This window comes from Elephas maximus, chromosome 7, assembly GCF_024166365.1.
Source record: "Elephas maximus indicus isolate mEleMax1 chromosome 7, mEleMax1 primary haplotype, whole genome shotgun sequence".
Lineage (NCBI taxonomy): Eukaryota > Metazoa > Chordata > Mammalia > Proboscidea > Elephantidae > Elephas > Elephas maximus.
Window position 1 is genome coordinate 136,582,631 of NC_064825.1, and position 21,621 is coordinate 136,604,251.

Below are 21,621 nucleotides of genomic sequence, written 5' to 3' on the forward strand. Positions count from 1 at the left end.
AACATGCAATCAAGTTGCAATGATAATTGCTGACGATTGGAATATCAAAGTTGGAAAGAAAGAAGAATTCATAGTTGGAAAGTATGGCCTTGGTGAAGAAACGAAGCCGGAGATCACGTGATAAAATTTTGCAAGACCAAAGACCTATTCTTTAGAAATACCTTTTTTCAACAACACAAATGGTGACTATATACATGGACCTTGCCAGATGGAATACATAGGAATCAAAGCGACTACATTTGTGGAAAGACACAATGGAGAAGCTCAATATCATCAGTCAAAACAAGGCAGAGGCCAACTGCACAACAGACCATCAGTTGCTCATATACAAGTTCAAGTTGAAGCTGAAGAAAATTAGAACAAGTCCACAAGAGCCAAAATAAGACCTTGAGTTTATCACATCTGAATTAAGAGATCATCTCAAGAATATTGAACATTAATGATCGAAGACCAGACGAGTTGTGGGATGACATCAAGGACATCATACATGAAGAAAGAAAAAGGACTTTTATAAAGACAAGAAAGAAAGAAAAGCCCAAAATGGATGTCAGAGGAGACTCCGAAACTTACTATTGAACGTACAGTAGTGAAAGCTACTAAGGTGTGCCTACCCAAGCAATGGTGTTTTCAGTAGCCTCATATGCATGTGAAAGCTGGACAATGAATAAGGAAGACTGAAAATTGATGCATTTGAATTGTGGTGTTGGTGAAGAATATTGACTATACCATGGACTGCCAAGAGAACTAACAAATCTGACTTGGAAGAAGTACAACCAGAATGCTTCTTAGAAGCAAAGATGGCGAGAATACATCTTCACATACTTTGGTCATGTTGTCAGTAGGGATCAGTCCCTGGAGAAGGACATCATGCTTGGTAAGGTGGAGGGAGACCCTCAACGAGATGGACTGACACAGTGGCTGCAACGATGGGCTCAAGCATAACAACGATTGTGAGGATAGCTCAGGACCGGGCAGTGTGTCATAGTGTTGTACATAGGGTCACTAGGAGTCAGAACTGACAGGATGGCACCTAAAACAACAACAACAAGCTCATAAAGACAGTGCTCTACATCCTAGTTTGGTGAGTATGGTCTGGGGTCTTACAAGTTTTTGAGCGGCCGTCTAAGATACAACTATTGGTCTCTACTTGTCAGGAACAATAGAGAATGAAGGAAACCAAAGACTCAAGGAAACTGGCCCATGGGACTAATATCCCACGGGAACACAGAGGAGAGAAATAATGAGAACACTGACACTTGTGAAAAATGTAACTAATGTCGCAGAACAATCTAAAAATTGTTAATTGGGAACCTAGCTTTCTGTGTAAACTTTCACTTAAAACACAATAAATATTATTAAAAAAAAAAGTAATAAAAATACCAACACCCTTTGGTTCAGGAGTTCAGTTTCTGGGACGAAATTTTAAGGAAATATTTCCAAAGGGGAGAAATACTCTGTGCTTAAGGTGACTGTTAGCGTATTAGCTATCGTGATAAATGTAATTGGAAGTAACCCAGATGTCCCACAATAGAGGAGTAGTTGACTAAATTATGGTGCATTAAGTTAAAATAGCATGCAATTGGGAACATTTTGTACACAAGGCTGAGGGGAAAATGTAAAATGACCATGGCCAGCATTCCCGAGACATTTGCCAGGGCTGGGCTCTTCTAACCATCTCACATGTTCGAATTCACTTAATCCTCACAGATTCTGAGAAGGAGGTTCATCATTTCCCCAAGTTTACAGAAAGACACCTACCGTCACATGGCCCCACGGGGTGGAGTGGGAATTCGAACCCTAAGGCAGGTTCCAGGGGTCCCTCCTGCCACCGTCCATGACCCCCGGGAGGTAGTGGCTTTGGGGAGGCCACACTGAGGCCAACTCCCTGGCACCCAGCCAAGAGGCTCAGGAAGGGGTTGAGAAGGATTTGGGTGCTTCCAGAAAAGAGACTCTTGGCCAGAGAAGGGTGGGCAGGAGCAGACAAGACTGGAAAGTGCACTGATGTCCCTCTGTGGGCCTTGCTGTCACCTGGATTACACCCAGTTCTATGGGGTAGCCGCAGGGGGTCTGAGCTCAGCCTACCTTGTCAACATTTGCTGGATGAACTGTGGAATGCGTCTGCCCCCTGGGGACAACCCTCCAGGAGAGAGGACAGATCCCAAGGCCCAGAAGGTTCATGGGGGGGGTGGTGGTGAAGGGAACGGAGCGAGAAAGGGCAGAGTGTGTGTCTTGTGGGGGGGATTGGGCTTGGGGAAGTGCTGCCACTGGGGGGACAGGCCACTCCCCTCTCATATCAGATGGCTGTCTCCGACCCAGAGTGATCACAGGGTTGGGGGCTGTTGCCGCTCCTCAGAGTCATGCCCAACCACCTCGAGCTTGCAAAGGTGGATCAGCCCCAACCCCATGCCGGTGTCTGCGCATCAGATCTGTCCTCCTGTAAGGTCACCTGCCAGTGGATTCAGCGCCCCCGCAAACCCAGATAATCCAGGATGATCTCATCTTGAGACCCTTCATTAATCACATCTGCAGACCCTTTTTCCAAGTGAGGTCACGTGCCCAGTTCTAGGGTTGCGTGGACATATCTTTGGGGCCGCAGTTCTCCCCACTACAGCCCTCACCCATTGAGGTGAGCAATGTGACTAAGGGACCTGAACTCAGGGGCCGGTGCCCAGGCCTGGCCTTTCCTGAAGGGGGCAGATCAGAACACCCAGAGAAGGTTGCGGAAGCCTCAGGTGTGAAACGGCTGCAAGCTGAAGTGCAGGTAAGTGCCAGACAAGGAAGAGAACGAGGGGCTCCTGCCCTCGAGTGGAAGGACAGCCCACCTGTGCCCAGGGCACCAGGTGGGGCCTGGTGAGGGTAGGGTCCAGGAGCCAGCTCCAGGGGCAGTGTGCCTCCTGACCACACCCTCTCCTGAGGGTGGGACCGTCTGCCTCTGCTCAACTTTCTGTCCCCTGGCAACTGCCCCCAGCTCCCAGGGGACCCTGGGGCAAGTATTGGCTCAAAGATGGGTTGAACTCCGAATGCCCACCATACGGTACCAGGCAGAGAGGCTTCTAATTCAGAATGCCCACCGTACGGAAGTCACCCTGGATGGCCTGGGGGAGGGAGGCAGGGGGAGAGGAGGGGCCACAAGGGCTCCTTCTGAAGGCATGGGACACACAGACACTCACCCGGGGACCGCAGCCTGGTTCTCACCCTGGAGGCTGGGCTGAGGGGAGAAGGGAAACCCCCCACTGTATACCAGCAAATGCCAGTTGCCCCACGCCCTCAGGACCACAAAGCCCCTTTCCTCGAGGACAGGCCTAGGGTCCCCAGCAGGTGGCTTTACCTGAGAGGCTGCCCACTGCCCTGGGTCAGTGTCATTTTAAACTGGCCTGGCCCAGCCCTAGTGCCCCACAGGTCTGAGAGGGGGTCTCACAGCCTGGGAGGGGGTTCCAGAAGCCTGGGAGGGGGTTCCAGAAACCTGGGAGGGGGTTCCACAGCCTGGGAGGGGTCCCAGAGGCCTGGGAGGGAGTCCCACAGCCTGGGAGGGAAGGGACGAAGGGAACAAGGCCACAGCTGGGGCACCCAGCTATCCTTACCTCACATCTCCTGAGTGGAGCCCCAGGCAGACAGAGCAGGTGGGGAGCTCCCAGGGACTCAGGGGTCTTTGTACTCTAGGCCCAGAGAGAGCCATAAATCATCCATCCAGTTGAATTGCATTTACATTCTAATAGGAAAGGCCCGCAGATTAGAGGAGGCAATAGGCGAGGGGAACCGGGCTGCATGGGCCTCCCCACCTGAAGACTCTGCGAAGGGAGAGCTGTCCACACCATAGTCACCAGGCCCACGAGGCCCACCAAGGCTCCCCAAGGCCCCTGAGCCCCTCAAGGCCCCCCCAAGGCCCTCCAAGACCCCTGAGGCCCCCTGAGACCCCCCAGGGCCCACGAGGTGCAGCAAACAGATGGGAGCTCACTTGGGCTCGGCCACCCCCATGGGAAGAACTGCAAACTGCCCGTGTGCCCTCAGAGTGGCACCCGCTGGCCCCAGGTGGGGTGGGCCTTGGAGGTTGAGCACTGGCAGGGCAGATGGGGGCATGTAAGTGTCCTGGGCAGCCTTCACAAAGCACCATAAACCGGGGGCTTAAAGCAGCAGAGATTCATTCCCTCACAGTTCCAGAGTCTGAATTTAGGGTGTCGGGGGCGCTGGTTCCTTCTGAGGCTCTGAGGAGAACCTGTTTCTGCTTCTTCCAGCTTCTGGAGACGGCTGGCGGTCCTCGGCAAACCCAGTGGCTGCATCACTCCACTTTCTGCCTCTGATGTCACATGGCTGCCATCCCTCTGTGTCTCTGGGTCTCAGCTCCTCTTTTACAAGGGCACCACTCTCTCCAGTGTGGCCTGATGTTAACTCAACCGATCACATCTTCAAAGACCCTGTTTCCACACAAGATCACCCTCACGGGTGCCAAAGCTTCCACGTCTCTTTTTGGGGACACAGCTCAATCCTGAGTAGAGGGGATGGGCTTTTCTGAGGGGCTCTCAACCTGGAGACATTTGCCCTTCCTTTGCTACCAGCCAGCTCTGCCTACCCAAGCGATAAACAACCCCCCTGGGTCATGGGTGCAACTCACCCTCCAGCACCCAGGTGTGGGCGCCGCTGACTGTGGGTGGTGCTCTGCCTCACACCCTCACTGTCTGGTCTGAGTTTTCACTGGTTCAGGTTGTGCGTAGGGAGGAGGGGTGCCAGTGACTGCCCTTGACCGCACCCCCCCCGCCCCCGCCACAGTCTGCTGGATGAGCAGGAAGGAGCCTTGTGGCCGGGGCATCCTGGGGAAGGTGACAGACGTGTAGGAGCCGGGAGAGGCTTGCAGAGCCAGTTCCCACAGGGCGTGGCAGGACTTGGGCTTTTATCGAAGGAATCTCAACTGATCGCCTGGCAGAAATGCAGGATTCAGGTGGTGCCACTCACCTGCTCAGCCCCTGGAAATTGATTGGAAATGATGACAAGGGAGAGGGCAGAGTTCCGGACAATTCTCAGCTTTCTTTCTGTGTAAATAACTGGGTGGACGGTGGTTCCTTCACAGAGATTGAGGGTGGGGGGAGGTGAGTCTGGACCCTGGGGAGAGATCGGGCTGGAGATCGCAAGTTGGAAGTTAATGACATATGTTAGTCACCGTAATAAAACTGGTGACAGTTAACATTTTGAGTACAGTAATGTGTCGGGTGAGGCGACATTGGTCGCTCAGCGGTAGACGTTTCAGCTTCCATGCAGCAGACCCAGGTTCAATTCCCGGCCAATGCACCTCGGGCACAGCCGTCACCTGTCTGCCAGTGGAGGCTTCAGTGTTGTTGTGAGTGTCGCTCAGGGGAGCTTCCAGACTAAGATGGTCTAGGAAGAAAGGCCGGGCAACCTACTTCCACAAATCAGCCAATGAAAACCCTATGAATCATAAAGGAAAGAGAGAGAGAGAAACCCTGGCGGCATAGTGGTTAAGTGCTATGACTGCTAACCAAAAGTTTGACAGTTTGAATCCACCAGGTGCTCCTTGGAAACTATGGGGCGGTTCTACTCCATCCTACAGGGTCACTATGAATCGTAATCGACTTGATGGTAACGGGTTTGGATTTTTTTATATCTAGGGAGAGAGAGAGAGCAAACAGAGAGAGAGATTTATCTCAAGGAAATGGCTAATGTAGTTGTAGAGGCTGGCAAGTTCCAAGTCTGTGGGTCAGGCATCAGGCTGGAGGCTTCTCCTGACTTACGTAGCTGCAGGGGCTGATAAATCCAACATCAGCAGCTCAGACCACAGGCCTCTGGCTCATAGGCTGTGGAGGCTGACACATCCCAAGATCTGCCTGTAAGCTACTAGCTCAAGTCCCAGGAACTGGAGGTCAGATGATGATGAGCCGGGTGCAGGATCCAGAGTGAGAGCCTTGCTGGAACATCTGTTTATATATTGGAGGAGGGCACATCCCCAAGGAATCTCCCTTTCAACTGACTGGCTGTTCATAGCAGATCTCATCATGGAGCTAATTACCATCATCATATAACTGCCAAATTACACTATTGCATAACTGCGAAGCTACATCATAACAGCCAAACCTCTGAGAACCATGGCCCAGCCAAGCTGACACACAACCATAACCATCCAGGGCAGGGACAGGTACACTGAAAAGGTAAGATAGCTTCTGACAGCGCTATGCATACAGTAAGTGCACGATAAATGCTAGCTTTAAAATGGGCCCTGCCCTGAAAGGAGATAAAACAAATAAATAAAACAGCAGTTTTGAGGTAAGATAAAATTAAGTATTAAGCCGTGTTGTCTCTACTCTAAGTGCTGTTCACCTGAGAAGTTTAGAGAAACAAAAATCAAAGAAGACTCAGACAACTATAAACCGATATCCACAGCACCTGTGTTCACAATAGCCAAAAGATGGGAACAGCCCAGGAGTCCACCAACAGGTGAATGGACAAACACATCGTGGTCCAACAATATGATGGAGTATTACTCAGCCATAAAGTGAAATGAAGTCCTGGTACATCTCATGACATGGATGAACCGTGAACACGTTATGCTGAGTGAAATAAGTCAAGCACAAAAGGACACGTACTGTACAATCCCACCTATGTGAGCTATCTAGAAAAGGCAAATGCATCGAGACAGAAAGTAGATTCGTGGTCACCAAGGACAGGTGGGATGGATGGGGAGTTATTGCTTAATGGTTACAGATCTCCTTTTCGGGTGATGAAAAAGTTTTGGAAATAGATAGTGGTGATGTTTGCACAACGTTGTGAATATAATTAACGCCACTGAATTATACACTTAAAGTGGCACATTTCATGTAATGCATATATATAGTTGTTGTTATTAGGTGTCATCAAGGCAATTCTGACTCACAGCAACCCTGAGCACAACAGGACGAAACACTGCCTCGTTCTCTGCCAACCTCACAATCCTTTTTAGCCTTTAGCCTGTTGTTGCGGTGACTGTGTCAATCCCTCTTATTTAGGGTCTTCCTCTTTTTCGCTGGCCCTCTACTTTGCCAAGCATAATGTCCTTCTCCAGGGACTGTTCTCTCCCGATAACATGTCCAAAGTACGTGAGACATAGTCTTGCCATTCTTGCTTCTAAGGAGCATTTTGTTTGTACTTCCTCCAAGACAGATTTGCTAACACTTTGGCAGTCCATGGTATATTCAATATTCTTCTCCAACACCACAGTTTAAAGGGATCAATTCTTCTTTGGTCTTCCTTATTCATTGCCAAGCTTTCACATGCATATGACGTGACTGAGCACACCTTGGCTTGGGTCAGGTGCACTTTAGTCTTCAAGGTGACATCTTTGCTTTTCAACACTTTAAAGAGGTCTTTTGGAGCAGATTTGCCCAATGCAATGGGTCTTTTGATTTCTTTCTTTCTTTTTTTTTTTTAATTTTTATTGTGCTTTAAGTGAAAGTTTACAAATCAAGTTAGTCTGTCACACAAAAACTTATATACACCTTGCTACACACTCCCAATTACTCTCCCCCTAATGAGGCAGTCTGCTGTCTCCCTCCACTCTCTATCTTCGTGTCCATTTCGCCAGCTTCTAACCCCCTCTACCCTCTCATCTCCCCTCCAGGCAGGAGATGCCGACATAGTCTCAAGTGTCCACCTGACCCAAGAAGCTCACTCCTCACCAGCATCCCTCTCCAACCCATTGTCCAGTCCAATCCATGTCTGAAGAGTTGGCTTTGGGAATGGTTGCTGTCCTGGGCCAACAGAAGGTCTGGGGGCCACGACCACCAGGGTCCTTCTAGTCTCAACCAGGCCATTAAGTCTGGTCTTTTTATGAAAATTTGGGGTCTGCATCCTACTGCTCTCCTGCTCCCTCAGGGGTTCTCTGTTGTGTTCCCTGTCAGGGCAGTCATCGGTTGTAGCCAGACACCATCTAGTTCTTCTGGTCTCAGGATGATGTAGACTCCGGTTCATGTGGCCCTTTCTGTCTCTTGGGCTCTTAATCAATCGCCTTGTGTCCTTGGTGTTCTTCATTCTCCTTTGATCCAGGTGGATTGAGACCAATTGATGCACCTTAGATGGCTGCTTGCTTAAGACCCCAGATGCCACTCTTCAAAGTGGGAAGCAGAATATTTTAATAGATTTTATTATGCCAATTGACTTAGATGTCCCCTGAAACTATGGTCCCCAGACCCCTGCCCCTGCTACGCTGGCCTTCAAAGTATTCAGTTTATTCAGGAAACTTCTTTGCTTTTGGTTTAGTCCAGTTGTGCTGACCTCCCATGTATTGTCTTTCCCTTCACCTAAAGTAGTTCTTATCTACTGTCTAATTAGTGAATACACCTCTCCCACCCTCTCTTCCTCCCCCCTCTAGTAACCACAAAAGAATGTTTTCTTCTAAGTTTAAACTATTTCTCAAGTTCTTATAATAGTGGTCTTATACAATATTTGTCCTTTTGCAACTAATTTCACTCAGCATAATACCTTCCAGGTTCCTCCATGTTATGAAATGTTTCACAGATTCATCACTGTTCTTTATCGATGCATAGTATTCCACTGTGTGAATATACCATAATTTATTTATCTATTCATCCTTTGATGGGCACCTTGGTTGCTTCCATCTTTTTGCTGTTGTAAACAGTGCTGCAATAAACACGAGTGTGCATATATCTGTCCGTATAAAGGCTCTTATTTCTCTAGGATATATTTCAAGGAGTGGGATCGCTGGATCTTATGGTAGTTCTATTTCTAGCTTTTTAAGGAAGCGCCAAATCAATTTCCAAAGTGGTTGTACCATTTTACATTCCCACCAGCAGTGTATAAGTGTTCCCATCTCTCCACAGCCTCTCCAACATTGATTATCTTGTGTTTTTTGGATTAATGCCAGCCTTGTTGGAGTGAGACGGAAACTCATTGTAGTTTTGATCTGCATTTCTCTAATGGCTAATGATCATGAGCATTTCCTCATGTATCTGTTAGCTACCTGAATGTCTTCTTTAGTGAAGTGTGTGTTCATATCTTTTGCCCATTTCTTAATTGGGTTATTTGTCTTTTTGTATTTGCGTTTTTGCAGTATCATGCAGATTTTAGAGATCAGCCACTGATCAGAAATGTCATAGCTAAAAACTTTTTCCCAGTCTGTAGGTAATCTTTTTACTCTTTTGGTGAAGTCTTTGGATGAGCATAGGTGTTTGATTTTTAGGAGCTCCCAGTTATCTAGTTTTTCTTCTGCATTCTTAGTAATGTTTTGTGTACTCTTCATGCCATGTATTAGGGCTCCTAACGTCCTCCCTATTCTTTCTTCCATGATCTTTATCATTTTAGATTTTTTTTTAGGTCTTTCATACATTTTGAGCTCGTTTTTGTGCACGGTGTGAGGTATGGGTCTTGTTTCATTTTTTTGCAGATGGATATCCAGTTGTGCCAGCACCATTTTTTAAAAAGACTGTCTTTTCCCCATTTAACTGTCTTGGGGCCTTTGTCAAATATCAACTGCTCATATGTGGATGGATTTATGTCTGGATTCTCAATTCTGTTCCATTGGTCCATGTATCTGTTGTTGTACCAGTACCAGGCTGTTTTGACTACTATGGCGGTATAATAGGTTCCAAAATCAGCTAAAGTAAGGCCTCCCACTTTGTTCTTCTTTTTCAGTAATGCCTTACTTATCTGGGGCCTCTTTCCCTTCCATATGAAGTTGGTGATTTGTTTCTCCATCTCATTAAAGAATGTTGTTGGAATTTGGATCGCAATTGCATTAAATGTATAGATCGCTTTTGGTAGAGAAGACATTTTCATAATGTCAAGTCTTCCTATCCACGAGCAAGGTATGTTCTTCCACTTATGTAAGTTTCTTTTGGTTTCTTGCAGAAGTGTACTGTAGTTTTCTTTGTATAAGTCTTTTACATCTCTGCTAAGATTTATTCCTAAGGATTTTATCTTCTTGGGGACTACTGTAAATGGTATTGATTTGGTGATTTCCTCTTCGATGTTCTTTTTGTTGGTGTAGAGGAATCCAACTGATTTGTGTATGTTTATCTTGTATCCCGATACTCTGCTGAACTCTTCTAATAGTTTCAGTAGTTTTCTTGAGGATTCCTTAGGGCTTTCTGTGTATAAGATCATGTCGTCTGCAAATAGGCATAATTTTACTTCTTCCTTGCCAATCTGGATGCCTTTTATTTCTTTATCTAGCCTAATTGCTCTGGCTAGGACCCACAAAACAATGTTGAATAAGAGTGGTGATAAAGGGCATCGTTGTCTGGTTCCCGATCTCAAGGGGAATGCTTTCAGGCTCTCTCCACTTAGGGTGATGTTGGCTGTTGGCTTTGTATAAATGCCCTTTATTATGTTGAGGAATTTTCCTTCTGTTCCTATTTTGCTGAGAGTTTTTATCATGAATGGGTGTTGAACTTTGTCAAATGACTTTTCTGCATCAGTTAATAAGATCTTGTGATTCTTGTCTTTTGTTTTATTTATGTGATCGATTACGTTAATTGTTTTTCTAATGTTGAACCATCCTTGCATTAAAAAAAAATTTTTTTTTTTTCCTGCATACCTGGTATGAATCCCACTTGGTCATGGTGAATTATTTTTTTGATATGTTGTTGAATTCTATTGGCTAGAATTTTGTTGAGGATTTTTGCGTCTATGTTCATGGGGGATCTAGGTCTATAATTTTCTTTTTTTGTGGTGTCTTTACCTGGTTTTGGTATCACGGATATGCTGGCTTCATAGAATGAGTTTGGTAGTGTTCCGTCCTTTTCTATGCCCTGAAATACCTTTAGTAGTAGTGGTGTTAACTCTTCCCTGAAAGCTTGGTAGAACTCTGCAGTGAAGACGTCTGGGCCAGGGCTTTTTTTTTCTTGGGGGTGTTTTGATTACCTTTTCAATCTCTTCTTTTGTTATGGGTCTATTTAGTTGTTCTATCTCTGTTTGTGTTAGTTTAGGTAGGTAGTGTGTTTCTAGGAATTCATCCATTTCTTCTAGCTTTTCAAATTTGTTAGAGTACAATTTTTCATAGTAATCTGATATGATTCTTTTAATTTCCGCTGGGTCTGTTATAATATCTCCCATTTCATTTCTTATTTGGGTTATTTGCTTCCTCTCCTGTTTTTCTTTTGTCAGTTTGGCCAGTGGTTTATCAATTTTGTTGATTTTTTCAAAGAACCAGCTTTTGGTCTTGTTAATTCTTTCAACTGTTTTTCTGTTTTCTATTTCATTTAGTTCAGCTCTAATTTTTATTATTTGTTTTCTTCTGGTGGCTGTGGGTTTCTTTTGTTGCTCTCTTTCTATTTGTTCAAGTTGTAGGGATAATTCTTTGATTTTGGTCCTTTCTTCTTTTTGGATGTGTGCATTTATTGACATAAATTGACCTCTGAGCCCCGCTTTTGCTGGTGTCCCAAAGGCTCTGATAGGAATTCTATGAATTCCTTTATTCCATCCTTAATGTCTTCTATAGTCCAGTCTTTTTTGAGCAGGATATTGTTCGTTTTCCAAGTGTTTGATTTCTTTTCCCTGCTTTTTCTGTTATTGATTTCCACTTTTATGGCCTTATGGTCAGAGAACATGTTTTGTAATATTTCAATGTTTTGGATTCTGCTAAGGCTTGCTTTATGACCTGATATGTGGTCTGTTCTAGAGAATGTTCCATGTGCAGTAGAAAAGAAAGGAGACTTGGCTGCTGTTGGGTGGAGTGTACGGTATATGTCTTTGAGGTCAAGTTGGTTGATTGTGGCATTTAGATCTTCGTGTCTTTATTGAGCTTCTTTCTGGATGTCTTGTCCTTCAACGAAAGTGGTGTGGTGAATCTCCTACTGTTATTGTGGAGCTGTCTATCGCACTTTTCAATAATGATGGAGTTTGTTTTATGTATCTTGCAGCCTTGTCATTCGGTGCGTAAATATTTAATATGGTTATATCTTCTTGGTACATTGTCCCTTTAATCATTATGTAGTGTCCTTCCTTAACCTTTATGATGGATTTAACTTTAAAGTCTATGTTATCAGAAATTAATATTGCTACTCCTGCTGTTTTTTGCTTGTTGTTTGCTTGATATATTTTTTCCATCCTTTGAGTTTCAGTTTGTTTGTGTCTCTAAGTCTAAGGTGTGTTTCTTGTAGGCAGCATATAGACGGATCTTGTTTTTTAATCCATTCTGCCACTCTCTGTCTCTTTATTGGTGCATTTAGTCCCTTTACATTCAGCGTGATTATGGATAGGTATGAATTTAGTGCTATCATTTTGATGTCTTTTTTTGTGTGTTGTTGACAGTTTCTTTTTCCCACTTAATTTTATGTGCTGAGTAGATTATCTTTATATATTGTCCTTTCCTCATATTCGTTGTTGTTGATTTTGTTTCTGCTGAGTCTGTGTTTTTCCCTTGTATTTTATTTTGATGAGTAGGATAGTTTTTCTCCTTTGTGGTTGCCTTGTTATCTACCCCTATTTTTCTCAATTTAAGCCTAACTTTTATTTCTTTGTATCACCACATCTTCCTCTCCATATGGAAGATCTATGATTATATTTCTTAGTCCCTCTATTGTTTTAATGTTGTCTTCTTTTATATAATAACATCGCTGTTACCCTGCTTTGAGCATTTTTTTTTAATCTTGCTTTTTTTTTTTTTAATTTCCCTGTCTGGGTTGACTTCTGATTGCTACACCCAGTGTTCTAGTCTTGGGTTGATACCTGATACTATTGATTTTCTAACCAAGAAACTCCCTTTAGTATTTCTTGTAGTTTTGGTTTGGTTTTTATGAATTCCCTAAATTTCTGTTTTTCTGGAAAAGTCCTCACTTCACCTTCATATTTAAGAGACAGTTTCGCTGGATATATGATTCTTGGATGGCAATTTTTTTCCTTCAATTTTTTAAATATGTCATCCCATTGCTTTCTTGCCTGCGTGGTTTCTGCCGAGTAGTCCGAGCTTATTCGTATTGGCTCTCCTTTGTAGGTTACTTTTCGTTTATCCCTCGCTGCTCTTATAATTCTCTCTTTATCTTTGGTTTTGGCAAGTTTGATTATAATATGCCTTGGTGACTTTCTTTTAATATCTACCTTATGTGGAGTTCAATGAGCATCTTTGATAGACATATTCTCATCTTTCATGATATCAGGGATGTTTTCTGCCAACAAATCTTCAACAACTCTCTCTGTATTTTCTGTTATCCCTCCCTGTTCTGGTACTCCAATCAGTTTTAGGTTATTTCTCTTGATAGAGTCCCACATGATTCTTAAGGTTTCTTCATTTTTTGAAATTCTTTTATCTGATTTTTCTTCAAATGTATTAGTGCCAAGTGCTGTATCTTAAAGTTCAGAAATTCCGCCTTCCACTTTCGGAAATCTGCTTCCCTGACTCTCTACTGAGTTGTCTACTTCTGTAATTTTATTGTTAATCTCCTGAATTTCTGATTGCTGTCTGTCTATGGATTTTTCAGCTTATTAAACTTTTCATTATGTTCCTGAATAATCTTTCTAATTTCTTCAATTGCTTTATCTGTGTGTTCCTTGGCTTGTTCTGCATATTGCCTCATTTCCTTCCTATTGTCTTGAAGGGTTCTGTGTATTAATCTTTTGCATTCTGCCTCCAGTAATTCCAGGAATGCACTTTTGTCTAGAAGATCCCTGGGTTCTTTGTTTTGAGACCCTGTTGAGGTGATCATGGTCTGTTTCTTTATGTGACTTGATATTGACTGTTGTCTCCAAGCCATCTATAAGTTATTGTATTAGTTCATGCTTTTTTACTGTGTCATAGCTTCTTGCTTTGTTTTGTTTTGATATACCCATAAGGGTTGCTTGACTGAGCTAGCTTGATTATTTTCGCCTTTGGGGATCTCATGTCCTGTCCCCAGATGGCTAGAGCTGTTATCAGGCATATCAGTCTAGGAGTCCATTCACTTTTCTTGTGTGAATTCAGCTCAGATGTCCAGGTAGCTGGTCATCAAGTGTGTGCTACAGGCTCTGTCCTACAGTCTTAGAGGGGCAGGGGTGATTGGTATATGTACCGGTATCTGACTGCAGCAGGGGGTCACGCTCTGAACAAGGTAGGGGACTGAGAACTGACCCCCAAGTGTCTCTGAGGAAAGCACGTCCCTGTTCCCTAGAGCGTGCAGGTGGGTGGGTTCTGCAGATGGACCATGGGCACCCAAAGTTTTTGGTTGTAACGACTGGGAGGTACCAGTTATTCCTGGACCCCTATCTCTGGTGGCTGGGTGACCTGAGTGGAGCTACCAGTCCTTAGGTCCCTGATGTGGGTAGGAGAGGACCTTGTTTAATAGGCAAAGCAATGTCAAATATCAAACACCCACCTCTCCACCACACAGCTGAAATGGTTGGAGCCTACCAACAAGGGCCTTTCTCCTGAAATAGAGCCACACAGGTCCATGCAGAAGGGAAAGGCACTCAAAATCCACGGACCATTTATGCCTGGACAGGAGCCACTTCTGTCCTGAGCTCCCCCAGTTAGCGGAGCTGGCAAATTTTCTTTTCCCCCACTTGCAATTTTTTTCCTTCTCCAAGGCTGGGAGGATGGTTCTAGGTGCTTAAGAGTGACCATCTCAGGCCCAGGGAAGTCAGCTGCTGAAACCGGCTTGTGGGTGGCGGGGCTCAGTAAAATATACGCAAGTACTTAGCTTTTGCCGAGAGTGCCGTTCTTCCCTGGTTCCGGACATGTGAGTAGGCTGTGTGGCTGACCTCTTCTTCCTGAGGAAACTCTGGCCGAACACTAGTACCTGCCCGCTGCTGCTGCCACTCCGGGAATGGTCCCTGAGGGCTCCCCACCATTCAGGTCCAGTAACTCCTCTCCGCTTCTGAATGTTCTCTTCCTCCCCCTGCCCCTCAGTTCATTTTCTAAGCTTGCATTTGAAGCTCAGGGCTACCAGCTTGTCATAAATATACTTGTTTCTCTTGTTTTTTCAGGTCTCTGTTGTAAAGAGGGCTCGCCGATAGCATCTGTCTATTCCGCCATCTTGGCTCCGCCTTGTCTTTTGATTTCTTGACTGCTGTTTCCATAGGTGTTGATTCTGGATCCAAGTAAAATCCAATCCTTGAAAATGTCAATTTTTTCTCCGTTTATCATGGTATTGCTTATTGGTCCATTTGTGAGGATTTTTGTTTTCTTTGTGTTGAGGTGTAATCCATACTGAAGGCTGTGGTCTTTGATCTTCATCAGTAAGTGCTTCAAGTTGTCTTCATTCGCAGCAAGCAAGTTTGTGCCACTTGCATATTGCAGTTTGTTAATGAGTCTTCCTCCAATCCTGATGCCCCGTTCTTCTTCATACAGTCCAGCTTCTGAGATTATTTGCTCAGCATGCATACTGAATAAATATGGTGAAAGGATACAACCCCGATGCACACTTTTCCTGACTTTAAAGCATGCTGTATCCCCTTGTTCTGTTTGAACGACTGCCTCTTGATCTATGTACAGGGTCCCCATGAGCACTATTAAGTGTTCTGGAATTCCCATTCTTCACAATATTATTCATAATTTGTTATGATCCACACAGTCGAATGCCTTTGCATAATCAATAAAACACATGTAAACATATTTCTGGTATTCTCTGCTTTCAATCAGGATCCATATCACATCAGCAATGACATCCCTGGTTCCACATCCTCTTCTGAATTCAGTTTGAATTTCTGGCACTTCCCTGTCGATACATTGCTGTAGCCACTTTTGAATGATCTTCAGCAAAATTTTACTTGCATGTGATTATTAATTATACTGTTCAATAATTTCTGCATTTGGTTGGATCACTTTTCTTGGGAAAGGTATGAATAATGGCCTCTTCCCATTGGTTGGTCAGGTAACTGTCTTCCAATTTTTTTGGTGTAGACAAGTGAGCATTTCCGATACTGCATCTATTTCCTGAAACATCTCAGCTGGTATTCTGTCAGTTCCTGGAGCTTTGTTTTTCGCCAATGACTTCAGTGCATTTTGGATCTCTTTCTTCAGTACCATCGGTTCCTGATTATATGCTACCTCCTGAAACGGTTGAACGTCGACCAACTCTGTTTGGTATAGTGACTCTGTGTATTCCTTCCATCTTCTTTTGATGCTTCCTGTGTCATGTAATATTTTCCCCATAGAATCTTTCAATATTGCAGTTTTTTCTTCAGTTTTTTCACTTTGAGAAATGCCGAGCATGTTCTTCCCTTTTGGTTTTCCATCTTCAGGTCTTTGAAAGTGTTATTATAATACTTTATGTTCTCGAGCTGCTATTTGAAATCTTCTGTTCAGCTCTTTTACTTCATCATTTTTTCCTTTTGCCTTAGCTACTCGATGTTCAAGAGAAGTTTCAGAGTCTCTTCTGACATTCATTTTGGTCTTTTCTTTCTTTCCTGACTTTTCAAAGATCTCTTGCTTTCTTCACATATGATGGTCTTGATGTCATTCCACAACTCGTCTGGTCTTCTGTCATTAGTGTTCAGTGCATAAAATCTATTCCTGAGATGGTCTCTAAATTCAGGTGGGATATACTCCAGGTTGTACTTTGGCTGTCGTGGACTTGTAATTTTCTTCAGTTTCATCTTGAACTTGCATATGAGCAATTTATGGTCTGTTCCGCAGTCACCCCGGCCTATTTCTGACTGATGATATTGAGCTTTTCCATCATCTGTTTCCATAGATGTAGTTGACTTGATTCTTGTGTATTCTATCTTGTGAGGTCCACATGTGTAGTTGCCGTTTATGTTGTTAAAAAAAAAAAAAAAGGTATTTGCAAGGAAGAAGTTGCTGGTCTTGCAAAATTCTATCATTTGATCTCCAGCATCATTTCTATTACCAAGCCATATTGTCCAACTACCAATCCTTCTTAGTTTCCAACTTTTGGATTCCAATCTCCAGTGATTATCAATGCATCCTGATTGCATGTTCAATCAATTTCAGACTGCAGAAGCTGGTAAAAATCTTTAGTTTCTTCATATTTGGCCTTAGTGGTTGGTGAGTAAATTTGAATAATAGTTGTATTAACTGGTGTTCCTGTAGGCGTATGGATATTATCCTATCGCTGACAGCGTTGTACTTCAGGATAGATCTTGAAATGTTCTTTTTGACGATGAATGCAACACCATTCCTCTTCAAGTTGTCATTCCCAGCATAGTCGACTATATGATTATCTGATTAAAATGGCTAGTATCAGTCCTTTTCAGCTCACTAATGCCTAGGATATCAATGTTTATGCATTCCATTTCATTTTTGATGATTTCCAATTTTCTGAGATTCATACTTTGTACATTCCAGGTTCCAATTATTAATGGATGTTTGCAGCTGTGTCTTCTCATTTTGAGTCTTGCCACATCCGAAAATGAAGGTCCTAAAAGCTTGACTCCATCCATGTCATTAAGGTCGACTCTACTTTGAGGAGGCAGCTCTTCCCCAGTTATCTTTTGAGTGCCTTCCAACCTGGGGGGCTCATCTTCAAACACTGTATCAGACAATGTTCCGCTGCTATTCATAAGGTTTTAGATGGCTAATTCTTTTCAGAAGTAGACTGCCGGGTCCTTCTTCCTGGTTTGTCTTAGCCTGGAAGCTCAGCTGAAACTTGTCTGCCACTGGTGACCCTGCTGGTATTTGAATACTGGTGGCATAGCTTTCAGCATCACAGCAACACACAAAATCCCACAGTACCACAAACTGACAGACACATAGGTGATATATATATGTACTGGCGCCCTGGTGGCGCAGTGGTTAAGAGCCTGGCTACTAACCAAAACGGTCAGCAGTTTGAACCTACCAGCTGCTCTTTGGAAACACTAAGGGGCAGTTCTATTCTGTCCTATAGGGTGGCTATGAGTCAGAATCAACTCAAAGGCAATGGGTTTGGTTTTCTGTTATACATACACTAAAAAAAATCTAAGAGCAAATTACAACCAGAGCAACAGAAGCATGTGACTCTCTGAAGCACCATCAAGGCGAGTTAGAAAGTGCAATGAACATCCCGCTTTGGAGAGTGGTGTCTGGGGTCTTAAACGCTAGCAAGCTGCCATCTAAGATACATCAACTGGTCTCAACCCACCTGGATCAAAGGAGAATGAAGAACACCAAGGACACAAGGTGATTACGAGCCCAAGAGACAGAAAGGGCCACGTGAACCAGAGACTACATCATTCTGAGACCAGAAGAACTAGATGGTGCCTGGCTACATTAGATGACTGCCCTGACAGGGAACACAACAGAGAATCCCTGAGGGAGCAGGTGAGCAGTGGGATGCAGACCCCAAATTCTCATAAAAAGACCAGACTTAACGGCTGACTGAGACTAGAAGGACCCCAGTGGTCATGGCCCCCAGACCTTCTGTTGACCCAGGACAGCAACCATTCCCGAAGCCAACTCTTCAGACATGGATTGGACTGGACAATGGGTTGGAGAGGGATGCTGGTGGAGAGTGAGCTTCTTGGATCAGGTGGACACTTGAGACTATGTTGGCATTTCCTGCCTGGAGGGGAGATGAGAGGGTGGAGGGGGTTAGAAGCTGGTGAAATGGACACGAAAAGAGAAAGTGGAGGGAGAGAGCGGGCTGTCTCATTAGGGGGAGAGTAATTGGGAGTGTGTAGCAAGGTGTATATAAGTTTTTACGTGAGAGGCTGACTTGATTTGTAAACTTTCACTTAAAGCACAATAAAAATTATAAAAAAGAAAATGCAGTGAAGAAGGAGAGCCACACACAGCAGCAGCATGAGCCTAAGACTTTAAAATACAGCATTCTGGTGCCAAACAGTCTCAGCTCTGGGCACAGAGGAAGCAGCTTGATGTTTCTGCAGCTGTGGCTGGCTTCTTTGCTTCGGGCTCGGGCTCAGCTCCATCTCCATTCGGATGGCATCCTGGGCAGATTCGTGGCTGTCCAGCAACTAAAAAGTCCAAGCCAGTCTGGTGGGAAAACTCAGATCAAAGCCACGTCTCTACCGCCCACAAGGTGGGCCTGGGCCTTGGGGCTGGAGAAGGAGGCGGGTTCTCTTCTTTGCACCCTGCCCATTGTTTCCCTCATCCTTCTTCTCACTGCAGGATGTGGGGAACCAGCGGGGTTAGACAAGGGCAGCTGTGTCCCCCACCCCGTGTGGTTACAGTCAGCCATCACACACCCCATGATGCTCATGTGGGGTCCTCCTGAAGGCTTTGGGTATCCCGTTCCCAGTGATGTGCTCCACAGCCTCCTGTGGCTGGGATCCCCGTGACAACCCACCCTGGTCAGCCTTCTCCTTGTCCCATCCCGAAAAGGATCACCTCCATGAAGGGGTTTCGTTGCCATGGAGACAGTGCAGGTGAAAACCCAGCAGGGAGCTCCTTGCCTACCAGCACTGCCCACAGCTTGCCCCCACTCACTACCTGCTAGACAGCCTGCTCCCTTCCCTCAGGCTGAAGCCAGGCCCAGGGGGCTTCCCACGCACTCTGCCTGGAAGCTGCTTGGGGGCCGCCCCCTTTTCCTTCCTGGATTTCTGGGGGAGTGGGAGGGGACTGGCCCTGCGACTCTTCTCCAGCCAGGAAAAAGACCACGCTGTGTGATCCTTCAGTTGAGGGCCCTCATGTCGGACCCACTCAGAAAGCGGCTCCTCTCTAGCTTTGATAAGTGTCTCCACCAGCCAGGAAACAAGGAGCTGAAGGACTCCCACCCCCTTGTGACACTGACCACTGTGGTCCAGGTGGGCAAAGGACTCAGGAGCATGAAGGACAGAGGAGCAGCAACCAGAGCAATGGACTTGAAGACACAGTGTTCGCTGGTGGAAAAAACGGTGAATGCGCTCATCTGCAAACTGAAAGGTTGGAGGTGTGAGTCCACCCAGAGGCACCTTGGAAGACAGGCCTGTCAATTTCCTTCAGAAAAATCAGCCCTTGAAAACTCTTCAGAGCTCATTTGGTGTCTGACACACATGGGGTCGCATGAGTTGGGACTGACTTGATGGCAACTGGTTAGTGAAGAAAAGAGCAAACCAACCAGTTAAAAACCACTGAACATTCACAGCAAGACTCGACTGGTTATCCTGTCAGCACAACAGGAGCAGCAGAGTGAGGGCCGCTGAAATCTAAATTTGCGGCACAAAAAACCAACTTGAGGAGTCTCTGGACGGCAGAGCAAAATGTCCCAGGTATGGAAGGAAGAAACGGGCAACTCAGAATCTTCCAGAAGCTCAGCTGTGGCCCCAGGCACCTCTGGGGTGGGGGTGGGGGTGCTAAGGCCGACTGGTAAATGCTCCCTGAACAGATTAACCCCTGGGGACCCTCCCCAGGCCTGGCAGAGTCCAGAAGATTTATTTGTTGGAGAGGGTACAATGGAGGGTGGCTGGGCGGGCTGGCACTAGGCACAGCTGGGCCGGGCGGGGAGCGGGGTGGACAAAGAAAGCAGCTACATGGGGGACGCTGAGATCCCAGCCCCCTCCTCTCCTCAGATTCCAGAGTATTGAGAGCCCAGTCCTCTCCTCCTCCCAGATTCAGGAGACTGGCCACCAGCCCCATTCGCTCCAGGCTGGAGGCTGGTAGAGTCACTCTGTAGAATTCAGCAGCCCAAGAGCAAAAACATTTTCTTTGAAAATGGAGAAATACAGCATTTTATGAATTGGAATACTCACTGTTGTTAGAATGTCAGTTCTCCCCAAATTTGCCACCCATGGCTTATTCCAGACTTTACGGGATGCTTCTAGTGTCTTACAATTAAACAGAACAGTTGCTACAGGCTTCTAGCAAATCATCTTGGGAAGTGAAGGCAGCCCTCTTCTGCTCCTGGGTTATGGGGAGTTTTCACCTTTAAGCTCTTCATGTACCTAATTGCACCAATAGGCTTCCTGGTGTGGCAGCACCCTTTAGGGCTGAGGGAAACCTCCCTCCATTGTGACAAGTTACTATTTTAATCTCTTGCTGCGTTCTCTTTGCTACTGTTTCTTTTAGAAAAGCGCAGAACAACGCTATGCATTTCTCCAGGCACACAGAGTGTATAATTTTACACAGCGAAAACAGCAGTTAACTCTGCGGAGAGAGAAGGGACCTGGCAAGGGGGGCAGCAGTCAAACGGGGACTCAGGCTTTATCTGTATTGTTTTTAGTATTTATGTGTGACTGAGTAATTAAAATGAACTCTAAAGTTGGAAAGTTATAGAATTTTTCCATCTGTGTTCATACATGAAAATTTCCCTCTTCTGTTCCTTTTTCTTTTAGTGTGTGTGACTGTGTGTGATCGTGTGTGTGACTCTGATGTGTCTGTGTGTGTGACTGTGTGTGATTGTGTGTGACTGTGTCTCTGTGATGTTGTGTATGTGTGTGTTTGTGTCTGTGTGTGTCCGTGTGTGTGACTCTGATGTGTCTGTCTGCTTGTGTGTGATTGTGTGTGACTGTGTCTCTGTGATGTTGTGTATGTCTGTGTGTGTTTGTGTCTATGTGTGACTGTCTGTGTCCGTGTGTGTGACTCTGATGTGCCTGTGTATGTTTGTGTGTGCTTGTGTCTCTGTGATGTGTATTTCTGTGTGTGTTTGTGTCTATATGTGTCTGTGTGTGTCCATGTGTGTGACTCTGATATGTCCATGTGTGTGATTGCATATGTGTAACTGTGTCTGTGTGATGTTGTGTATGCCTGTGAGTTTGATTGTGTGACTGTGTGTGTGTATGGTTGTGTATGTCTGTGTCTCTGTGTGTCTCTGTACATGTCTGTGTGTGTGAATG